Source organism: Phocoena phocoena, chromosome X, assembly GCF_963924675.1.
Source record: "Phocoena phocoena chromosome X, mPhoPho1.1, whole genome shotgun sequence".
NCBI classification, from domain to species: domain Eukaryota; kingdom Metazoa; phylum Chordata; class Mammalia; order Artiodactyla; family Phocoenidae; genus Phocoena; species Phocoena phocoena.
Window position 1 is genome coordinate 67,553,226 of NC_089240.1, and position 15,340 is coordinate 67,568,565.

Consider the following 15,340-nt stretch of genomic DNA (forward strand, 5'->3'; position numbering starts at 1 on the left):
TTCTGCTTCTGGGACCCTTATAATTCGAATGTTGGTTCATTTAATGTTGTCCCAGAGGTCTCTAAGACTGTCCTCAATTCTTTTCATTCTTTTTTCTTTATTCTGCTCTGCAGTAGTTACTTCCATTATTTTATCTTCTAGGTCACTTATCCGTTCTTCTGCCTCAGTTATTCTGCTATTGATTCCTTCTAGAGAATTTTTAATTTCATTTATTGTGTTGTTCATCATTGTTTGTTTGCTCTTTAGTTCTTCTAGGTCCTTGTTAAACGTTTATTGTATTTTCTCCATTCTATTTCCAAGATTTTGGATATGTTTACTATCATTAGTCTGAATTCATTTTTAGGTAGACTGCTTATTTCCTCTTGATTTGTTTGTCTGGTGGGTTTTTACCTTGCTTCTTCATCTGCTGTGTGTTTCTCTGTCTTCTCATTTTACTTAATATGTTTGGGGTCTCCTTTTTGCAGGCTTCAGGTTCGTAGTTCCCATTTTTTTTTGGTGTCTGCCACCAGTGGGTAAGGTTGGTTCAGTGGGTTTTGAAGGCTTCCTGGTGAAGGGGACTAGTGCCTGTGTTCTGGGGGATGAGGCTTGATCTTGTCTTTCTAGTTGGCACGACCACATCTTGTGGTGTGTTTTGGGGTGTCTGGGACCTTTTTATGACTTTAGGCCACCTTTATGCTAATGGGTGGGGTTGTGTTCCTGTCTTGCTAGTTGTTTGGCACAGGTTGTCCAGCACTGTAGCTTGCTGGTCGTTGAGTTGAGCTGGGTCTTATCCTTGAGAGGGAAATCTCTGGGAAAGCTTTCACCATTTGATATTACATGGACTTGGGAGGTTTCTCGTGGACCAGTGTCCTGAACAAGCTCTCACACCTCAGAGGCACAGGCCTGACATCTGGCAGGAGCACCAAGACCCTTTCAGCCACACGGCTCAGAAGAAAAGGGAGAAAAAAGGAAAGAAAGGAAGAAAAAAAATAAAATAAAAATGAAAAAATAACTATTTAAAATTTTAAAAATTAAAAAGTAATAAAAAAATGGAAGAAGCAAAGCAGAGAGCAACCAAACCAAAAACAAATCCACCAATGATAACAAGCTCTAAAAACTATACTAAATACAAAAAACAAAGAAACAAAAAAGAAATGGGCAGGCAGAATCCTAGGACAAATGGTAAAAGCAAAGCTATACAGACAAAAGTCACAGAAGGAAGCATACATATACACACTAACAAAAAGAGAAAAAGGAAAAAAATATATATATACATACATATATACATACATATATACATATATATATATATAAAAAGGAGGAAGAGAGCTACCAAATCAATAAACAAATCTACCAATGATAATAAACTCTAAATACTAAACTAAGATAAACATAAAACCAGAAAGAAATTAGATGCAGAAAGCAAACCTCAAGGCTACAGTTGCTCCCAAAGTCCACCACCTCAATTTTGGGATGATTCGTTGTCTATTCAGGTATTCCACACATGCACAGTATGTCAAGTTGATTCTGGAGATTTAATCCACTGCTCCTGAGGCTGCTGGGAGAAATTTCACTTTCTCTTCTTTGTTCACACAGCTCCTGGGGTTCAGCTTTAGATTTGGCCCCACCTCTGCATGTAGGTCACCTGAGGGTGTCTGTTCTTCACTCAGACAGTACAGGGTTAAAGTCGGAGCTAATTAGGTGGCTCTGGCTCACTTAGGCTGGAGGGGAGGGTGGGGTACAGAATTCAGGGTGAGCCTGCAGCGGCATAGGTTTGCGTCTGCATAGGTCTGCATGACGTTGCAACAGCCTGAGGCATGCCATGTGTTCTACCGGGGACATTATCCCTGGCTGTGGTGGGCTGCATAGGCTCCTGGGAGGGGAGGTATGGATAGTGACCTGTGCTTGCACACAGGCTTCTTGGTGGTTGCAACAGCAGCCTTACCGTTTCATGCCTGTCTCTGGTGTTTGCACTGATAGACACGGTTCACGCCCATCTCTGGAGCTCCTTTAGGTGGTGCTCTGAATCCCCTCTCTTCACGCACCCTGAAACAATGGTCCCTTGCCTCCTAGGCAGATCCAGACTTTTTCCTGGCCTCCCTCCTGCCTAGTTATGGTGCACTGGCCCCCTTCAGGCTGTGTTCATGGATCCAACCCCAGTCCTCTCCCTGGGATCTGACCTCTGAAGCCCAAGCCTCAGCTGCTAGCCCACACCCATCCCAGTGGGTGAGCAGATAAACCTCTCAGGCTGGTGAGTGCTGGTCGGCACTGATCCTCTGTGCAGGAGTCTTTCTGCTTTGCCCTCTACAGCCCTGTTGCTGCACTTTCCTCTATGGCTCTGAAGCTTCCCCCCTCTGCCACCCACAGTCTCAGCCCACGAAGGGGCTTCCTATTGTGTGGAAACATTTCCTCCTTCACAGCTCCCTCCCAGAGGTGCAGGTCTCCTCCCTATTCTTTTGTCTCTGTTTTTTCTTTTTTCTTTTGCCCTACCCAGGTACGTGGGGAGTATCTTGCCTTTTGGGAAGTCTGAGGTCTTCTGCCAGCGTTCTTCAGGTGTTCTGTAGGAGTTGTTCCACATGTAGATGGATTTCTAATGTATTTGTGAGGAGGAAGTTGATATCCACATCTTACTGCTCTGCCATGTTGAAGGTCCCCCCCCCCCAGCAAGGTCCCCCCCAACACAACTTATTGAAGAGACTGTCTTTTTTTTTTTTTTTTTTTTTTCTGCGGTACACGGGCCTCTCACTGCTGTGGCCTCTCCCATTGCGGAGCACAGGCTCCGGACGCACAGGCTCAGCGGCCATGGCTCACGGGCCTAGCCACTCCACGGCATGTGGGATCTTCCCAGACCGGGGCATGAACCCATGTCACCTGCATCAGCAGGCGGACTCTCAACCACTGCACCACCAGGGAAGCTCAAGAGACTGTCTTTTCTCCACTGTATATTCTTGCCTCCTTCGTTGTAGATTGACTGTATGTGTGCAGGTTTATTTCTGGGGTCTCTATTCTGTTCCATTGATCTATATATCTGTTTTTGTGCCAATATCATGCTGGGTTCTTTTTAACATCTTTATTGGAGTATAATTGCTTTACAATGGTGTGTTAGTTTCTGCTTTATAACAAAGTGAATCAGTTATACATATACATATGTCCCCATGTCTCTTCCCTCTTGCATCTCCCTCCCTCCCACCCTCCCTATCCCACCCCTCTAGGTGGTCACAAAGCACTGAACTGATATCCCTGTGTGATGCAGCTGCTTCCCACTAGCTATCTGTTTTACATTTGGTAGTTTATATATGTCAATGCTACGCTCTCACTTCGTCCCAGCTTACCCTTCCCCCTCCCTGTGTCCTCAAGCCCATTCTCTACATCTGCATCTTTATTCCTGAATCCTGGACTATTTTGTCTATTACTCTACTCATTAATTTACTTTATAACTTGTTCTCTATGTTTTTTTTCACATGAATCTTTGGCCCTTCTGATTTTCTTTACATTCTTTTGAGTGAGTTAAATAAGTTAATTAAAGCACTTAGTACCTGACACACTATAAGCATTACATAATTTTTAGTTATTGTCACCATTTAAATACATGTTTAAAAATTATACACTTAATATGTTAAGGTTTAAAAATCTATATTAAGTATTACATATCACAAAGTGTCATACAATTTCTATATTTTTCCCTTAGAAAATCTACAGATATATTTTTCTTTTCAAATTAAGCTCTGATTTAACATTATTTTTATATACTTGGTTTATACTCTTAGATCTAATTCAAAAATTGTTTCTTCTTTTTTTTACATATATTATAGTACCAGAAAAAAAAAACAAAGAAAAACAAGCAGGTATCTTGTTTTATCTTGGCCCTTCTAAAATGTACTTAGTCTCTTCTCTCTATTATACTGCAAAATGACATACATGGGCTCTCCAAAACATATCCTATGGATCATTGGCTTTGACAACTGATTTGCTTCCTATATCTATTTGCTTGCCTATCTTTTCAATTTTTATATTTTTATTAAAAACAGTTATAGGATGATTTCTATAAACTGGACATATTGTAACAAGACACTATGTTCGGAAAAACTTTGTCTTTTACAATGGTTTTGTATTAATCTTTGGTATTCCACACAGTTATCAAATGCTTATCAACGACCATAATTTTTAACTGTTTGAGGATTTTTGAAACACTGTTCATTTGGGGGATAAAAATTAAATAGAAAATATTTCCCCAAAGTCTGTATTTCAAAAATTACAGCTTAATTTTGATTTCACATATAGTTACAATAAAACAAAAGTATTTGCCTATCTGCATATATCTATATGGGTTATTTATTTACCTCTACTATGTTTTATTAAAGTCAAAGTAACTTGAGAAATGTTTTTAATCCTTAATATTGTTTTACTTGAGATTTGGGATTCAGAATTGCCCCATATAAATTGTTCATTTGAAAATACTCTTAACTATAAGAGCATTAATGATGCAACAGTAATATTCTTGGTCTCCTGGCAACGGTATCCATGTGGTTGTGGCAAGTGAGGTGCAGAGAATGTGGGGAGATCAGTTGATGGGGAACTCATGGAGAAGGAAATTGGTCTTCAGAGTCGGTGGTGTTAAATTCAATAAAGTGTGCTAGCAAAAGGCATGGTGAGAAATACTATAGAAAAGGAATTTTGTTACTTTTCCTTTTAGTTTTAACTATGAGTAGACATTGAAATTACATTTTATTCAGAAACTGATTTTATTTGACTAAAATATATATACTGACTTTCTTAGAAAATTAACTGTTTTATTAATAATTGTATCTATACGGCTATGGTAAAGTTGAACTTAATGTGCTGAAGAAAGCATCAGTAATTATTTTAATATTTTATTTTCTGTGCTGAGTAAACAGTAATAAATGGGAGATATAACTGATATGTTGATGTAGTATCAAGAATTATGTTTATTCACAACTCCAAGGTAAGGGAAATACAAAATCTCCTGGATTAATTGACTAACACATTGACATCTCAATAAATAGCCTGATAGTGAATGATTTTCAAAATTTAACTTCAGACATTTCTAAAATGAAGTATTAAAGGTCTGTACCTCTTTTTTTAGATATCAAGTATGTTTAACTACTACATATCAGTGAATGAAAATTATAACCAGATAATCAAGTATGTTTACATATATATGTATATATATGTGTGTGTATTTTTTCTTTAATCCTGAACTTCATTTTGAGATTTTTTTCTTCCTATAAAGCACTCATTAGTTATCCTTTTTTTAATAGAATCTTTGAGTACCTTAAAAGTGAACTCTATTTTATGCTAGTAGAACAATTTAATGCAAATAAAGTTTAGAAATAATCAGATTAATACATTTAATATTACCAATCATAAACTTAGTAGATTTCATTAAAGTAATTGTATTTTAAACTATCAAAGACTGCACTTTGAAATTGTATTTTTAAGGAATGCCATCCACCTGTTTTCACTTATGAGAAGTGGCTATAGATATGGGAAATATCATAAGGACCTAAATATTTCTAGCAAAACAGAGAACAGAATGTATTAAAGTAAGGGAGGGAACTCCTCATGATAAACAGAGTTAAGGATAAAAGACACTAGAGAAAAGCCGCTTGTTTCAGAAAAACTGCATTCCGAATTTAAGTTTGTGTTTATGTTGGCAATGATTAAAGAGGTGGGGGAGGAGTTACTCATTTGTGTGTGCGGGGGAAGTTGGATGGGTGGAAGGTAGAAAAGACACAGTCAAGACACTATTTGTGGGAATGAGAAGAAATCTCCCTCCCTTCCATTGCAGGAAGGGAGAAAAGGTAGTATTATTCCACCAGAGAAAGTTCAGCACTAAAGGAAAAAGGAAAGTAGTGGAGAGATCGCCAGCCTGGGGAAAGTGGAATTTATGACTCAGTACTACAGACCACCTTAAATTGTGTGACCACAGGTTACCATGGAAATGGTTTTACGCTATAGGGCGGGTTAAGCCTGGGAGGAAGGGAAGTCTGTGGAGTGGATGAGTTGGACTAGAGAAGTGTATTGGAGAAAGTCATTTCAGCACCCAGTTAGTTGCCTTTGGACAGCAGCAGTTCAGCGGCCCTGGCAGCTGTTGCAAGTGCTGGCTCTCTGCGTTCTCTTTCCTTTCTTCCTTAATTTCATTTTCTTTTTTCCTTCTACCCTTATTTCTTCCTTTTTATTTTAATTTCTGCATTTTTATTTTTCTCTATTTGCCACCCCTCCCCTTCTCCTGTGTGCTTACCAGCAGGCCCCCTCCAAAGCTTCACTCTAGCGCCACATAACTGCCCCCTCCTTTAGTTGCTCCTTGCCTGGATGAATTTGAAGAGAGCAGCAGTTGGTGAAGTGAGTTCTTACAGCCTGCCAGAGGGTTCGGTGAGGGGAAAGGGGGAGAGATGCTAACAGAGATTAAAGAAAAAAAAGCTGAGGCTTTTTCCTTGAGCATTCCGGTGAGTTCCTACGTTCCTGTTTCTTCAGATAGTGTTGCTGAGTCATGTGGAAGGTGTATATGGTGTTGGCTCTAATTTGGAAGGCCCCTTCAATCTCCAGAGAATCCTTGATCCCTTGAGTGTTGGCAGGGTTATCCACAAAGGGGTAAGAGATCTGGAATGACTCAGGGAATACTTACCTGGTTACTGGATTATTCTGAGAGTCATGAGGAGTTGAACAGGGTCCAGTGCAGAAGGGATGGTGCTTTGGTCTCACTACATAGTTTTAGCTCACAGCTTGCCCAGAAGCCTGTTGCACTTTAGAGTCTTCTCAGTGATATCCCCACCCAGTCACTCCCTCCAAAGGGAACTGGAGTTCTCTCTAGTCAGCTCCCCTCACTGAGATTAATGGCAGTTTGGAGAGGCAGCAAGTCTTTTCATTAGGTACATCAGAAGTAAAAGAAGCCTGATTTGGTGGTTGTTGAATTTGCATAACTATCAACCTCCACCAGCCATGTAAGAAACTAGGAGAATGAGGAAGGAGGCAGTGCTGCTACAAGCTCTCACATTTCCCACGGTAACGGATTGGCGCTAAAACTAAAAGGAGTTGGGAGACGATTTCCTTAGAACAGTGCACACTTTTAACACTTAAAAGCAACAAACAATATACACAACAACACAAAAAAATTAAAACAAACACAAGAAAGTGTATGTATGTGGATTGGGGCAGAGGGAAAGAAAGTGATAAGATTTCTCAGGGATTAGGGGCAGAGGTTTAACCGAGGGAAGACAGTTCCTTTTTTTTTTTTAACATCTTTATTGGAGTATAATTGCTTTACAATGGTGCCTTAGTTTCTGCTTTTTATTTATTTATTTATTTTTTGCGGTGCACAGGTCTCTCACTGCTGCGGCCTCTCCCGCTGCGGAGCACAGGCTCCGACGCGCAGGCCCAGCGGCCACAGCTCACAGGCCCAGCCGCTCCGCAGCACGTGGGTCCCTCCCAGACCACGGCACGAACCCACACCCCCTGCATCAGCAGGCATACCCCAACCACTGCGCCACCAGGGAAGCCCCTAGTTTCTGCTTTATAACAAAGTGAATCAGTTATACATATACATATGTTCCCATATCTCTTCCCTCTTACATCTCCCTCCCTCCCACCCTCCCTATACCACCCCTCTAGGTGGTCACAAACCACTGAGCTGATCTCCCTGTACTAAGCGGCTGCTTCCCACTAGCTATCTATTTTACATTTGGTAGTGTATACATGTCCATGCCACTCTCTCACTTTGTCACAGTTTACCCTTCCCCCTCCCCATATCCTCAAGTCCATTCTCTAGTAGGTCTGTGTCTTTATTCCCGTCTTACCCCTAGGTTCTTCATGACCTTTTTTTGTCTTTATTTTCTGAGATTCCATACATATGTGTTAGCATATGGTATTTGCTTTTCTCTTTCTGACTTCACTCTGTATGACGGACTCTAGGTTCATCCACCTCACTACAAATAACTCAATTTTGTAATATTCCATTGTATATATGTGTCACATCTTCTTTATCCATTCATCCGATGATGGACACTTAGGTTGCTTCCATGTCCTGGCTATTGTAAATAGAGCTGCATTGAACATTTTGGTACATGACTCTTTTTGAATTATGGTTTTCTCAGGGTATTTGCCCAGTAGTGGGATTGCTGGGTCATATGGTAGTTCTATCTTTAGTTTTTCAAGGAACCTCCATACTATTCTCCATAGTGGCTGTATCAATGGCCATCATCAAAAAATCTAGGAACAATAAATGCTGGAGAGGGTGTGGAGAAAAGGGAACACTCTTGCACTGTTGGTGGGGCAGTTCGTTTTAAGCTTCTGAGCATCATGCCTTTAAATTCAGAGCTGCTCCTCTTTGGGACCTTTGTGTTCTTTTCTCTAGGTGCCTGGCATGTTTATCTTTATTGTCCCAATGCACTTTTCACCTGAGCTTTTCCACTCAAAAGACATTCTTTTAGCATGGTACTATCCATATATAAGAATTTCACGAACAAGTTATTTCCCTATTCATCAATGGCAGGAAACTGAGAATTCATGTAAATTCTCAGTCAGTAAGAGCACTGACATTTAGAATGGGAAGTGGATCTAAGCATAATATTTGAGAGAAATCGTTCATGAAAGGAAGAATCCATTGATGTGGCAAACTTCACTGTCTCAAGAAATTGCCACAAGCACTCCAACTTTCAGCAGTCACCACACTTTATCAGTCAGCAGCCATCAACACTGAGGCAAAATCCTCCACCAGCAAAAAGATTATGATTCATTGTAGGCTCAGGTGATGGTTAGCATTTTTTATCAATAAAGTATTTTAAATTAATGTATGTACATTGTTTTTTTAGACAATGCTATTGTACACTTTAATAGACTACAGGCTAGTGTAAACACAAATTTTACATGCACTGGGAAACCAAAAAATTATGTTACTCACTTTATTGCAATATTCACTTTATTTATTTATTTATCTATCTATTTATTTTAATAAGACACACCTAGCTTCTCATTTGACTTCAAATCTTTATTTATTTCTCCCTGCATTGTTGTCTCTGTTCTAGCTCTAAGACCTCAGTGTGAAGGAGGAGTGGCTTCTTCACGCACCCCCCCTGCCCTTTTTTATTGGCCACACCACTTAGCTTTTGGGATCTTAGTTCCCTGACCAGGGATTGAACCCAGGCCCTTGGCAGTGAGAGCACAGAGTCCTAACCACTGGACCACCAGGGAGTTCCCAATATTCACTCTATTTTGGTGGTCTGGAACCAAACCCTCAATGTCTCTGATGAGTGCCTGTAATCAAATATTCTATGGAGTTATCTCTGTCTCTGTGAAGGGATATCTGTTTGGATTTGGTGGCCATTCTAAGCATTGCCTTAAGATTATATAGGTAGATGTTGTAGGCATTCAGAAAAGGTAATATGCATAATTACTGTGGACTCAAGATAGCTGAGATATATAGATAAATTGTTGGTATGTAGTGATAACTGCAAAATACTCATCTTTGAAGGGAAAGTGAGATAAAAGTACATTAATTTTAAATCTCAGTCCTATCGATATTATGACTATTAGAAATAGACTTCCACTTTTAATTTGCATTCTCTGTAATCAGGCAACGAAATCACTGGAGCTCTCTATTGTTACAGAGGTCACTTTTGTCCCATTTGAAGCAACTCACTTTGCCTTTCACTGCTTTTATTATCTCTGACTGGTATCATGTGCTTTGGGTTAGCACCATAAACAAGCAAGAAAAAATGTTTTCTGCTGGGAATTCTTTTTTTTTTTTAAGTCTTGGGAATTTTTTTAAAAACATCAAACCTGACTTAAGATACTTTGGTTAAAAGGATTTTTTAAATTTATTTATACATAGCTATTGCAATACTTTATTCCTTCTACAATTACTCCTGTACTCCCCAGCAATTATTAAATCAAAAGAATATGGTTTAGGGGCTTCCCTGGTGGCGCAGTGGTTGAGGGTCCGCCTGCCGATACAGGGGACGCGGGTTTGTGCCCTGGTCCGGTAAGATCTCACATGCCGCGGAGCGGCTGGGCCCGTGAGCCATGGCCGCTGGGCCTGCGTGTCTAGAGCCTGTGCTCCACAACGGGAGAGGCTGCAGCAGTGAGAGTCCCTCGTACTGCAAAAAAAAGAAAATAAAAGAATATGGTTTGAGTAGCCAACAACTCGATTGACGTCACTATATTTGTGAAAGGCAAAAGTACAAAACAGTAGACATCTTACATTTTTTAAATCACAGAGCCAGACACAAAGTATTGACCATGATGGCTTATATGTTCATTGATATCCCAGTCAGTATTTTATTAAATTTTCTCTCAGATTTGAATGAGTTGGATATCAATAAGAGTTTTCTCTTAGATTAATGTAATACTTCACTCTTTTCTTTTGACAGGGTGAAAATAATGTGAGACATTTCTGTGAGATGATTAATGCTTGTTTCATAGATTTTCTTTTAATTTAGTGCATTATACTATGAATGTTGGCTAGGGTATTCTACCATCTTATTGAATACCACATGGAAACATCAAAGTAATATCATTTGTAATCATAATGTTTTCTTCTTGATATACAAAAATACTACTTTTTTTCTGAAATAGGTATCTGTATTTTTAAAGGGATAATGGTTGTTTGTGAGTAAACCATTGCTTAATTAAATACTGCATTGTCATTTCTTACCATTTCTCACAGACATTAACATTCTTTCTTGGAAACAAATGCAGTATACTAGATAAAATATCCAACACCTTTTTCCAGTCAGCAAATAACACTTCTTTGGACTGGTAAAATATATATGATCAAAAACTCTTTGTTGGGCTTCCCTGGTGGTGCAGTTGTTGAGAGTCTGCCTGCCGATTCAGGGGACACGGGTTCGTGCCCCAGTCCGGGAAGATCCCACATGCTGCGGAGCAGCTGGGCCCGTGAGCCATGGCCACTGAGCCTGCACGTCTGGAACCTGTGCTTTGCAATGGGAGAGGCCACCACAGTGAGAGGCCCACATACGGCAGAAAAGCAAAAAACAAACAAACAAAAAAAAAAACAACTCTTCGTCTGTTTATCTATATGTAGGCATATGTGTATATGTCTTAACTGTTCCTAAAGCACAGGAGTCCGTTTCTATATATCATCATTTACGATAGATAGTGGTACAAGTTAGACTTATATTTTAGAATTGTACTACAAACTTTATAAAGATTTTCTATTACCTTTAGTGTTTATTTGAAAAAATAATATTGGACTGTTACAAAGTAAAAATAGGAAGTCTAGATGTTTAAAGGAACATTCACTTTGATCAGAATTATCTACATTATTCAATGTAATGCTTTAAATTAAATAGAAATAGCCAAATTCTATGAGGGACTAGTTATTGCTATTGGGACTACTGTTCCTTTACTCTTCTTTCTGAGTTTATTTTAGATTAATGATTATTAAGTGTGGTTCTCTTACCAGCAGCATCAACATTACCTTGGAAGTTGGTAGAAATGCAAATATTCAGGCCCTACCTCTGACCTGAAGAAGAAACACTGGAATTGGGACCCAGAATTCTATGTTTACAGATCCTCCATGTAATCCTGTTGTATCCTAAGTGTGTGTGTGTGTGTGTGTGATATATGTATGTGTGTGTGTGTGTGTATATATATATATATATATATATATATATATATATATATAATTTGTAGGACTACTGGCCAGCAGTCATCAGATTACTTGTATATAAGATTATTAAATGACTCTATTATTACTTGCTTCTTTCTCCCTGCATTCCTGGTTGATTCATGACTTTATTTAGTGATAAGATGAAAATTCTTATCTTCACTGAAGGATCCACTGAATCATCATATCAATTCAACTATAGTGCATCCTTGAAACTATTCCTTCCAAAGTAAATCTTAAGTCTTTTTCTCTTTGAAAATAACATTCTAATATTAATACAAATATGAAAATGATGGCTAAGTTCTTCATTTCCCATACAGTAGTGGTAGGGGGAATAATTATATTTTATTATATGAGTATTTATTCACAGTCCTTTGTGAAATCTTGGCAACTCACTCATTTTACCTTGCATTACCAGGTGAATTTAACCCACTGAATAATGGAAACCACTTTGTTTTGAATTCAGTGTTTACTAAAGTTGGATACACTAATATTAGTTAAGTTAGATGTAAAAAGTGGTAGCTTTAAGGATAAGTAAATTGCAAGAAGGCAGAGAGTCAGAACAAGATTTATATGCTCTGTTAAAATAGTGAACTACTGCTGATCCTCATATTTGGAGAATAATTAGGAATTTCAGATTTTGGGCTTCTGTTTGGGCTTATGTGGCAAATTATTGAAGAATTTCTGCCTTGACTTTGAGTTATTAGTCCATGAAAATATACCTCATGCTCAATAAATACACTTTCAGTCACTAAGTATTGTACTGTGCCCAAGACAGAAACATAAGCAATATTGATGGCTTTGTTGGAGTTTTCAAACTTCTAATATGATAGTCATCCAAAGTCTATATTTAGCCATGCTTTCTGGTTCATCAAATCAAATCAAATTTCCCGACAAGTTTTGTTACTTTTTTGTCTTTGATATAAAGTATTTGATTCTGCTATATGAGGTGTGACAGTTAAATGCTGAACCATAATCTACACATGAAAGATAAATCATTATTTTAATGTTATATTTGAAATTTGTACTTATAGCATTAATTGATATTGTACATTATGTGAAAATGAACAGTAGATGTGTGAAAGAAGCATAACATTACTCTCAAATCTTGATTATCCATGTTAATAGAAGCGAGCATTAGTGGAAGTGTGTATAGATTTCAGATCAATATAAGTGACATATTTATTCCATTCTGACATATATTTCATTATATTTTGTGTACTCATATATGTGCATATGTGTGTCTGTGTGTGTATCACAGATTTATCATAGATAATAATGTGTGTATCATAGATGTATTTTTATAATTATTTTCCTAAGTCTATTTTTAAAAATTCTAATTTGCATTTCCTGTGCATGTAGCTGTAGAGGTGTTCAGTGAGATGGTGGCTCAGAAATCTTTGGTTGTTAATGAGGTATTAATTCAATAGAAAAATAAGCTTGATTTTAAAAAAATAATTGTATGTAGTTATAGATAAAGAAAGGTAAAAATACTAACTGGTTTTTAAAGCCCTGATTTTGAACAATTAAATAATATATTGCTCAATCTAGGACACAGGTTTCCCACATCCTAGCAAGTTGGCTTCACTGTTACCTTTTTTAACAAGAAATACTAGGCCTGAAATATTCTATATGTGTATTTTTTAAAGCTCTCTAGATAATTCTGAAGACCATAAAGTTTGGGTATCATTAACATAGGTAATTAAGCATCAACTAGATAGTTGCACAATTATGATCAGTTTTCCTGCACCACTTTCCTATTATAAAGTGAAGTTAAACTTTGGACTTCTTTCTTTTTTTATTTTAATTTTACTGGAGTATAGTTGATTTACAATGTTGTATTAGTTCCAGGTGTACAGCAAAGTGATTCAGTTACACATATACATACATTTATTCATTTTCAGATTCTTTTCTCATATAGGTTACCACACAGTATTGAGTAGAGTTCCCTGTGCTATATAGTAGGTCCTTGTTGGTTATCTATCTTATATATAGTAGTATGTCCATGTTCATCCCAAGCTCCTGATTTATCCCTCTCCACCACATTTCCCCTTTAGTAACTATAAGTTTGTTTTTGATATCTGTAAGTCTGTTTCTCTTTTGTAAATAAGTTCATTTGTATCGCTTTTTAAATTAGATTCCACATACGAATGATATCATATGATATTTGTCTTTCTCTGACTTACTTCACTTAGTATGATAATCTCTAGGTCCATCCATGTTGCTGCAAATGACATTATTTGATTCTTTTTTATGGCTGAGTAAAAATCCGTTGTATATATGTACAACATCTTTATCCATTCTTCTGTTGATGGACGTTTAGGTGGCTTCCATGTCCTTCCTATCGTAAATAGTGCTGCAGTGGACATTGGGGTGAATGTATCTTTTCAAATTATGGTTTTCTCCAGATATATGCCCAGGAGTGGGATTGCTGAATCATATGGTAGTTCTATTTTTAGTTTTTTAAGGAACATCCATACTGTTCTTCATAGTGGTTGTACTAGTTTACATTCCCACCAATGGTGTAGGATGGTTCCCTTTTCTCCACACCTTCTCCAGCATTTATTGTTTGTAGACTTTTTGATCATGGCTGTTCTGACCAGTATGAGGTGATACCTTGTAATTTTGTTTTGTATTTCTCTAATAATTAGTGATGCTGAGCATCTTTTCATGTGCCTTTTGGCCATTTGTATGTCTTCTTCGGAGAAACTGGACCTCTTTCTCATCTTTGCAAGATCTTACTGTGATTCTATCCAGGAAACAAAATTATGTCCCTTCCTTTCCTCTAATATCTATGAGAAGATTCAACATATAAAGCAAGGCTTCTGATTTCTTGATCTGAAAGGTACCTTTTTGATAAAGGACTCCTGCATTCTGGCAATTAGATAGTTAAATTATTCATATTTTAGATGGTTTTATTTGCACATAAAGGTCCTGGAAACTTCTGTATGGAAAAGAATTTGGTAACTTCAGTAATGTCAGTATGACAATGTAAATGATCTCCTTTATTTTCAGATCATTGGTGATTAGAAGTATAGATTAAATGGGGATTGTAGGCCTGGGATTAGGCTATTGAATTTTTTTTGGTTTTTGGCCACACCACGTGGCTTGTGGGATCTTAGTTCCACAACCAGGGGTTGAACCCGTGCCCTTGGCAGTGAGAGCATAGAGTCCTAACCACTGGACCACCAGGGAATTCCCTAGGTCATTGAATTTTTAACTTTTAGCTAATATTGGCACAGGAAATTTGCCATTAAGGAAAATAAAATTTCCATTTGCAAAAGAAATTTGCATATTAAAAAGGAATTTGGGAACTTTTTTCTATAACAATTAAAATTACATAGTTTATATGTGATATTTCTAAAATATTTATTAGGTAAATGATTGAACTCCATAAAGTCTTACATGAAGCCAGCCAATGTTATTAACTATTACTTTTCCAGATGGAGAATTTGAGGATAACAAACTTTATTAGCTTCAAATACTTCAGTGATAATTCCAGGAAAATTAATTAGAAAATAAGCATGCCAGTTCTTATTGCATATTCTATCCTTCATGTAGCATTTTGTTCTTTCCATTGTCCTAAAGACACTATAAAGATCATTTCACTTGACAGATGAATGACCAAAATCCAACAACCTGATGTGTAGTCAGTTCAGTTCATTCATCTTTAAGGATTGATTTGGATATTGACATAGCTGATAAAACTGTGTGAAC